Source organism: Cetorhinus maximus, unplaced genomic scaffold (assembly GCF_964194155.1).
Source record: "Cetorhinus maximus unplaced genomic scaffold, sCetMax3.hap1.1 HAP1_SCAFFOLD_958, whole genome shotgun sequence".
Classification (NCBI taxonomy): Eukaryota; Metazoa; Chordata; class Chondrichthyes; order Lamniformes; family Cetorhinidae; genus Cetorhinus; species Cetorhinus maximus.
In genome coordinates this window covers 54,019-63,335 of record NW_027596900.1, presented here as the reverse complement: position 1 = coordinate 63,335, position 9,317 = coordinate 54,019, and the positions used below count along the sequence as shown (strand labels likewise).

At 42.5% G+C, this 9,317-nt stretch overlaps 1 non-coding gene across 1 annotated transcript; it reads left to right on the top strand.

Moving 5' to 3' along the window:
- The first annotated feature begins 977 nt into the window (after window positions 1-977).
- Window positions 978-1,080, top strand: LOC144675340 (U6 spliceosomal RNA). The gene has a single exon (XR_013574939.1). It is a non-coding gene; the product is annotated as a U6 spliceosomal RNA (small nuclear RNA).
- Window positions 1,081-9,317: the final 8,237 nt, after the last annotated feature.

Below are 9,317 nucleotides of genomic sequence, written 5' to 3'. Positions count from 1 at the left end.
AATCTAAGATAAGGCCAGAAAATCTGGAAATACTCAGCATCAATCTCCGCTGACCCTATTTTACAGAGCAGGGGTATCGTAGACCAATATTTAATGCGCAACTAACATCACTAATAAACAGCTGATCTGGGCTTTTATCACATCTCAGTTGGTGGGAGCTTCCTGTGCACAAATTGCCTCCTGTAGTTCCAACGTGACAGAAGAGATTATAATTCGAAATAATGTACATGAATAAGGTTAATGAGATATGTGATTTGGGACATCCTGAGATGGTGAAATGTGCTCTATAATCAAAAAGATTTTACTAAAAGTGAACATTTCAAAACACACGTGCTGATGTGTTAGAAAGTCTGAGATGAACGTGATTATAGACCATTTCTCTGTTCATTATTCACACATGTTTACGTGAAAGGGGTTAGTCCTTCCACCAATCGATATTCAGCCGAATATCAAGCTGCTCAGAAATGGTTAATTGATTTAAGCAGCAGAATTTACAGAAACATTTTTTAAAAATTTAATGGCTTCTTTTGTTTAAAATAAATAACATCTGTACCAAATGGTTTTCTGATAATTGTGTTCATTTCTTATACCATCTGTGAATATTCTTAAAATAAACTTGTTTTGAGCTGAACATAATCAATAAGTGACTGTTGATCTGATTCTGCTGCCGTGAACACCACTTAGAAACCAGTGAGGCGTTTATGTAAATAAACACAGAAATAGAAATCTCAGAATAGAATATTGAGCGACAGAAATACAATATGTTTCCCCACCAACAGAACATAGAAATAACAACAGAGAAAAATGCAAATCACACAAAGGATTCCAGTAATGATTAATTTTTGGAACATTTCTCTAAGTTATAGGATAACTATGTAAAGGTGATATCTGTGTTCAAAACTGGCGAAGCCTCCATTGATCAGGTATATAGTAGAATTGAAAATGTGTTTGCGGAGTTTCCTGCATTCTCTCCCGCTCTGCTTCGGCAGCACATATACTAAAATTGGAACGATACAGAGAAGATTAGCATGGCCCCTGCGCAAGGATGACACGCAAATTCGTGAAGCGTTCCATATTTTTGGTGGAAAAATTTATGCAGAAAAACACCTTTGACCACAAGTCCATCAGGCAGTGGTCAGCACGTAACGTCCTAGAGGCCCTGAGGGAAAAGGAGAGGGTGGACCCTGTGGGATGGTTCCCCGAGCAGACTGTCAAAGTCATTTGGCAGAATGCCTCATCGCCAGAACTTTCCAACAAGCACCAAGACGTGGCTTGGCTGGTGGTGAGAAAGGCCCTCCCCGTCAGATCCTTCCTACACGCCAGGAGTCTCACCCCCTCTGCACGTTGCCCTCGAGGTGGCTGTGGTGGGGAAGAGACCGTTGTTCACCTCCTTGTGGATTGTGCCTTTGCAAAGAAAGTCTGGAGAGAGATGCAGTGGTTGCTGTCGAGGTTCATCCCGAGCAGTTCTGTGACACAGGACTCTGTGCTCTACGGGCTGTTCCCAGGGACACACACCGAGACAAACATCGACTGCAGCTGGAGGATCATCAACTCGGTGAAAGACGCGCTTTGGTCTGCCCGAAACTTGTTGGTCTTCCAGCACAAAGAGTTGTCCCCGACCGATTGTTGCGGACTGGCACAATCCAAAGTCCAGGACTACGTGCTGAGGGACGCACTAAAGCTTGGGGCAGCTGCCGCAAAGGCGCAATGGGGAAGGGTCGCTGTCTAAGACCTTTCTACCACAGCGCACCGAGAGACTGGGAACTGTTTAGAGCCCCTCGGGCTGTACAGATCAAAATGAAAGGCTGTAAATGATTGTAATATTGTTTGTACTGATGCACCTGGTGATACATGTTGTAAAAGTTTAACCTGGATTGTACCCTTGTAATGTTGTTTTTGAAATGGTTTTGAATGTGATTGAAGATTTTTTATGAATAAAGTATATTTTTACAAAAAAAAAAAAAAAAAAATTCTCTCCCGCTCTGTATCCCTTTCTCCCCTATCCCGGCCGTGTCTGGCCTCTCATTAATGGGTCAGCGTCTGTAACTCATAACATGAAGTCAGTATCTTACCAAAGTTTAATCTCAGCCCTATTCATTGACTTTTAACCAAATAGCTGGCTGTTCGCAGAAGGAACTTAACTCTAAAATGTGTCTGGTGCACTCAGCAACATGGGAGTATTTAACGGGACAGTCTAAAGGGAGCAGTCCTCTGCAAATTAACATTCCTATGCCTTCCTGTGAATGGTATATGGGACATTGTAGAGGGATCTTTTTTCTGCATCTGATACTGCTGCACCATTCTTGGGAGCATTCGATCGAATCATGTAGAGGGTCCTGTGTCAATCCCGCGCTATACATGTCCTGGGAGTGTTTGGTGGAATAGTTTAGAGAGAGCTTTACTCTGCCTCACCCCGGAATTTACCAAAGTAGAGGCAGCTTTACTCTGCGTCTGAACTGTCTCGTGTCTATCCTGAGGAGTGTTTAATGGTGTTTCGGACTCACTGCATAAAATGGTGTTCCAGACCGAATCCCTCATCACATATCAAAATATATTTGGATGTTTGCTTGAAGTACTATAGCCTCAAGGGCCCTGGAGCAAAAGCTGGGAAGTGGGATTAGACTCGATACTTCATTTCAGGCCATTATGGGCAGGGTGTGCGGAATGGCCTATTTCTGTGCCGCACATATCTGTGATTTTCAGATCCTATGAAGTGTGTTGAGGTCTCAGAAAGTGTACAGAGGAGGGTAACCAGTTTGCTAACAAAGATAATGGTCCTTAGTAACAACAATAAATTGGACAAATTGGGAGCATTCTGCTTGTGATAAAGAAGATTAAGCAGAAACCTAATCGCTATTTCCAAGATGATGAAAGGTTTTGAGAGAATTAGCAGAGAAAACCAATTCCTTCTGTTCATTGTGTCAATATCCATTGATCATAGCTTCAAATATATATATATATATATATATATATAGGCAGATTTGTAAACGGGCGATGAGGAGAAATATTTCTCTAGCAACTAGTTCACTTTATATCACACCAGATCCTGCCGCAATTATTACTCTTTGAGTTCAAGTCACAGTTTTAGTTTTGCTGAAACCTGTGAAATTTATGGATACATTATCTGGTATTTGTATTTTTATTACACAAGGCTCTGACACAGTTATTTCTGTGCTAATCAAGCCTCTGTTTCAGGCCGGCCCCCGAATCAGTTATTACTACATTAGAGCATTTCTCTATTTATATTATATAACGCTCTGTTTCAGTTATTAGTGAACCCTACCCCGTGTCTGTATAAATCGCGTTCGACCACGTCTCAGTTATTACTGTACTAGAGAATGTATGTGTTAATATTACCCTGGGTCCTGACTGTGTTGTTACTGCACTGCAACCTATCTCTATTTATAATGTTTTACACTATTGTTTCTGTTAAAATTGCACCGGAAAATATATGTCTTTATATTTTAAAGTGGGCCCCTTCTCAGTTATGACTGCCCTATACCATGTTTCTGTTCAGCTAATACTTTACCCGCGCCAGTAAACATTGAATTATATCATGGCAAACGTATTGGAAACTGGTGAGGAAATAGTGAAGTTAACATGCAGCACAAGACAATGGAAACAGAAACAAATTATTATTTTTTTATTGAATTTCATTGAGAGTGGAAAGTGTTACATTCCTTTCCAAGTGAGAGAATTACAGATTGATTATCCTCACGTCAGGTGTAAGTACAGTTACATTTTCACCGTCTCTTGCACAGATCATCACACACACCAGTGACGCACAAGTGATCACTTGTCAACAAACAGAGAGAATGGTGGGTCGATGTCCTTTATTCTCCATGTGATTTAATCTACTTTCGAACTGAATTCTGAGGGCAGCTAAACTCACTTTGGAATCTGAATAGGCACTTGCCACACAAGAGCTCGAAAAAGACGTCAGCATCAAGAAATGTTAACGGTAATAGATGATCTGAAATTACGAGATGGATGGTTCGAAGTATAGATAGATAGACTGACAGACAAATAGACAGGTACGCAGCTAGATGGATAGACAGATAGAGAGACTGAGATACACAACATCTAGCGTAATATTGACAGTTTAATGCTAAATAACCTTTTCCGTGGCTCGAATGATACAAACAGGGAGACGGTTTTGTCTAATGTGAACAGATGTATGCATCAGTGCACTTACTCCAACAGGGCCTGGCGTAAAACACAAATTGAGACTAGGCCTTTTGCACTATTATCTGAGGCAGAGTCATGTGTAATTTAAAGGAAAGCATGACCCAGTCATTACGTATCAACTGCCTTCATGGTCTTAAATACCTCTAACAAAGCCCCTCTTAACATCCACTATTCTAAGGAAAACGATTCAAGATCTCCAAGGTCTTGTAACATTGGCGTCAACGTCCTGTTCATCCTCTCTGCGACCTTCAAATGCTTTATAAAACATAATACCCAGAATAATTATGTACAATACTCATGGAAACACAATAGGGAGTACTTTTACAAATGTTGTTTTTAATCATTCACTAGGCTGCAATATTTATTTCTCTCTATTCATCCAGGAGATGTGAGCATCTCTGACACGGCCAGCATTTCCCCCCATGCTCCGCTGCCCTGGAACTGAATAGTTTGCTAAACAATTTCAGAGTCCGAGGATAGTTAAGAGTCAACCACGTGCTGTGGGCCTGGAGTCACATTTAGGCCTGACTGGGGAAGGATGCAGATTTACTTTACCGAATGTTCATTAGTGAACCAGATGCGTTTACAGCAATTAAAATTGTAACGATCCAGTTCCACTTCCATTTTTTTTATTCATTCATAGGATTTGGGCGTTTCCAGCTGAACCAACATTCAATAGTCAAACACAATTGCCCTTGAGAAGGTGGTAGTGAGCAAACCTCTTGTACCGCTGCATTCCACGTGCTGTAGGGACACCCATAGTGCTTCTCGGAAGGGAGTTGTATGATTTGGACCCAAGAATAGGGAAGTAACAGGGACTTTCCAGTTGATGTTGTTCCTTTGCTTCTGCTGCCCTTGTTGCCCGGAGAATTGGGGAGTATTCCACCACATTCCTGACATGTGCCTTGTAGATTGTGGACAGGCATTTGCAGAATTCCCAGCTTCTGAACGGCTCTTGTCTCAATTGAATTTAAATTCCGCCAGCTGCTGTGGTGAGATTTGTATCTATGTCCCCAGAAGATGAACCTGGGCCGCTGAATGGCTGGGATAGTGATAAGCACTTGGCACGTCATAACATTCAAGGCTATGGGCAAAGTGCTGGTAAACGGATTAGGTAGGTAGTTCAGGTGTTTCTCAGGTGCCGGTGCAGACTCGATGGGCCGAAGGGCCTCTTCTGCGCTGTGAATCTGTGGCAGCGCCACGGCCAGGCCGTGGCTGAGTTAGGGTCCAGTGTATTGTAACCAGAGATAGGGCCTGGTATAATTTAAATGGTAAGCTGCACGAGTTCTTTAATAACTGAAACAGGGCCTGGTTTAAAATAATCTTAAACATGGCCCATTACATTAAAAACTGAGACAAGTCCTATGAAATATAAACATAAACAGTTTAGTGCAGCAATAACTGTAAAAGGGCCTTATGTAACACAAACAGATATTACATGAGCTCAACTTTTAACAAAGCTTTTGGGAATTTAAATTTAGTTAAGTTTATACACCTAAACTATTAAAAATACATCCAATATCAGTAATGGGAAAAGCGCATCTCTCAGACTCATCAAAACACACCTGATATATAAATCTCCGTTTCGGAAATACATTCGCCCCTTAAATGTTTTTTTTTTCCCGACAGGATTCCAGATAAACTTTTAATTTCCCTCTAATAATTCTCTGTGTGCAGTCATTTTTATTAAACGGCTACGAGAATCAGAAACGTGAGTACTGTCAGAAAAGCCAAATGGCATCAACCGAGGCACAGGCAAAGATACAGACAGCCTATTAACTCTATAAAATTCTCCACACAATCATCTGAGGACATCTACCACAACTGAGAAACACTGAACGCAGACTAGTGGAACACCCGCCTGACATAGTCCTGCTCAATGTTAATACCTTCCAACCAATATCCTCACGCCTGATTGACCCACAAGTGATGGGGGGACATTAGTCGGGAAGGAGTGCCCCTGGCGGGTCCTCAAGATTGACTCCAGGAGTAATGAATACTCCTGGCAGCAGAGCAAGCGACGGTGGAACATTTCCTTTCCAATACTGACTGAGCTGGCCGACTCACGAAGGACATATCTACCAGACCGCCCCCCCCCCCCCCCACCGGAAGGTGTCGAGTGAACTCAAGGGGAAAACTTACTTGAGACGGCTCTCATTACTCTACCTGGCATAGATGCATCTCTCCACGTCAGTATTGGTGTAATGTCCACTGCACTTTCCATTTGGATACAAAGACCCATCTTCAGACTGAGAGTACCACCCATCACGTTGTGTGGCATAATCATCATGCTAAATGCGATAGATTTGGAGAATATTTGGCAATTTAAAACTGTGTGTCAGTGAGGCCATCAGCTTGAGCAACATTCTTATCCCCCCACAATATGCAAGTCATGGGATGTATAACCCTCACTCTACCATTAGGATGAAGCCAGGGGATCAACGATTGTTCAACGATGAATTCAGAAGAGTAGGCCAGATGCAGCAACAAGAGCATCTAAAAATGGGGTGTCAGCCTATTCAAGCTGTAACATGGTGAAACATTGCTGAACAAATCCAATGCGGCCCATTGACCCTCAATCATTCTACTCTCAGCCATCAGCAACCTGATGGAAGGTGTCATTGACGGAGCAATCAAACAGCAGCTCATCACCAACAAGCTGCTCAACAATGCTCAGTTTAGGCTTCACAAGGACCTTTCAGTTCCCGACTACATCACGTTGTTGATTTGAACAAAGGCACACAGCTGAACTTCTAATATGAGAGTGAATGCCCTTGACATCGAGGTAGCAGTTGACAGATTGTGGCACCAAGGATCCTTAGCAACATTGAAGTCAATGGGAATCAGGTGGGAAACTCATTGGGTCATACCCAGCACAAATGAAAATGATTGCTGTTGCTGGAGGCCAGAAACCCCACGCCAGATCATCGCTCTTGGAGTTCCTCAGGAAAGTGTCCTAGGCCCAGCCATCTTCAGTTGCTTCATCAATGACCTTATTTCCATAATCATGCCAGAAGTAGCGATGTTCACGAATGTTGGCACAATTTTCAGCACCATTCACGATTCCTCAGATACTGAAGCAGTTCATGTCTCCATGCAGAGGGAGAAAAAAAACATTTGGACAATAATAAACCTTTGGCTGATGAGTGGAAATTGACATAACGTGTTACAAATGCCAGGCAGTGACCATCTCCATCAAGAGAGATCCTAACCATCTCCAGTTGTTATTCATTGACATTACCATCACGGAATCCAACACCAGCAACATTGTGGGGTCACAGCAGTAAATTAAGTTAACTGAACCAGCAACATATATAAATAATCTAGAAAAGGTCAGAGGCAGCACATTGTATGGCCAGTGACGCCCCTCATGACTCCCCACAATCTGTCCACAATGTCCATGCAAACTTTAGGGAAGTAATTGCCTGAATCAGGGCAGTTCCAACAACACACTTCCAGAGCAGGCCCGAGGAACCACATGGTCTTCTCCTAATACTATTTCTTATATTCGGAAGAAGGAAGACACCATGTAGGAAAAATCATCGCGCCAGATTGGCAATCCCATCCGCCGTTTATAAACCCATTCCCTCCAGCATCACTGCACAAATACAGCAGTGTGCACCGTCTACAAAATGCACTGTGGCAACTCGCCAACTGTCCTTTGACAGCGCCGTGCAAACCCCTGACTGCTAGCACCTAGAGGAACAAGTGTAACAGACCTATGGACAGACCTATAAGTTCCCCTCAAGGCCAAATACCACATTGGCTTGGAAATATATCGTTATTTCTTGACTGTCGCTGGGGCTAAACCCTGAAACTCCCTATCTAACAGCAATGAATAATAGGGTCATAGAAATCTACAATACGGAAGAGGGGCCTTCATCCCAGCGAACAAGCAGTAACCAGCCTTGTCCAACTTTCCAGCTCTTGGTCTGTAACCTTTTAGGTTGTTTCACTTCAAGTTTCTACAACCCTTTCACATCATAAGTTTCAGATTCTCATCATCCTTTGGGTGAAAACATTTGCCATGACATATTTACTCTTGGATGAAGGGGTCGACTGTATTATAGCCAGATTTGCTGATGATACCAAGCTGGGAAGGGAAACAGGTTCTGAGGAGGATACAAAAAGGCCACAATGATATTTAGGTAAGTTAAGTGATTGTGCTGAAATTTGACACATGGAATATAAGGTTGGAAAAATAGGAAGTTACCTAATTTTGCAGGATAAGTCGAAATGCAACATTTTATTTAAATTGAGAGTCTGCAGAATTCGTCAGTGCAGAGAGATCTGCGTGTCTTTGTACACGGATCACAGAAACCATGCGGGCACAGCAAGGAGGTAGGGAGGCAAATAGATAATCCCTTTTATTGCAAGGGGTATGGACTTTCAAAGCAGGGAATTCTTTATATATTTGTACTTGCCATTGGTGAGAAAGTACCTGGCGTATTGAGTACAGTTATGGTCTCTGTTATTAGAAGTATATGTGCATCGGAATCAATTCAGAGAATGTTCACTAGGCTGATGCCTGGGAGGAAGGGGTTGCCTTATGAGAAAGAGTTCATCAGATTGCACCTGTACTTACTGAAGAGCAGAGGAATGCGAGGGAATATGATTGAAACCTCAAAGGTTCTGAGGGGATTTTACAGAGTAAATGCTGAGAACATGCTTCCACTTCGCAGGGGAATCTGCAACTATGGGACACGGTTTCAAAATCGGTCTTCTTCCATTTAAGGCGGAGATGAGGGGGAATTTCTTCTCTCAGAGAGTCATTAGTCTTTGGACTTCACTTCCCCAGGACGCAATGGAGGCTAATCATTAAATATATTCATGGCTGAGTTAGACAGATATTTGATCAACATGAGATTCATGGGTTATGGGAGGCAGGCAAGAAACTGGTGTTGAGGCCAAAATCAGAACAGCTTTGATGTTCCTAAATGGCATAGCAGGCTCGAAGGGCTGAATGGACTAATCCTCCTCCTATTTCTTCTGATCCTCCTTATCATTGACTCTCAACCAAGGAGAAATGGGGCTTTGTATCCACATTCTCCAGACCCTTCATAGTTTATACAAGTCAGCCTTGTCTTCCCTCAGTTTCCTTTGTTCAAAAGTAAACAGACCTAACCAAT